The 263-nt window shown below is 49.0% G+C and overlaps 1 protein-coding gene across 1 annotated transcript in view; it reads left to right on the top strand.

Moving 5' to 3' along the window:
* The window catches only part of LOC119588158 (inactive pancreatic lipase-related protein 1-like), an 8,002-nt gene that overhangs the window by 1,419 nt on the left and 6,320 nt on the right, over nucleotides 1-263 (top strand). The window lies entirely within an intron of this gene.

Here is a 263-nt window from a genome sequence, read left to right as displayed (position 1 = left end):
CTCAAGTAATTCTTTCCCCTTAAAAAAAAAAAAAAAATCAGATCTCCTCCCCCCCCTTAAAAAAAAATAAAAAACAAAACTCAAGTAACCCTTTCCACTCTCCCCAACACATCCTGTCATTCTTTCACTTCCGCAACAAACACACAAACCAAGGGCTTCTCGCCTCCTTCAGCGCTGGCGGTCGCGGGCGTGGCTTCCTTGGCCGCTCCTCCGCCCACGCCCAGAGTCACTGCTGACGATGTTTCCTTCTTCCTCTGGACCAG

Source organism: Penaeus monodon, chromosome 23, assembly GCF_015228065.2.
Source record: "Penaeus monodon isolate SGIC_2016 chromosome 23, NSTDA_Pmon_1, whole genome shotgun sequence".
Lineage (NCBI taxonomy): Eukaryota > Metazoa > Arthropoda > Malacostraca > Decapoda > Penaeidae > Penaeus > Penaeus monodon.
Note: the sequence above shows the minus strand (reverse complement) of the source record. Positions and strands in the feature narration are given on the sequence as shown.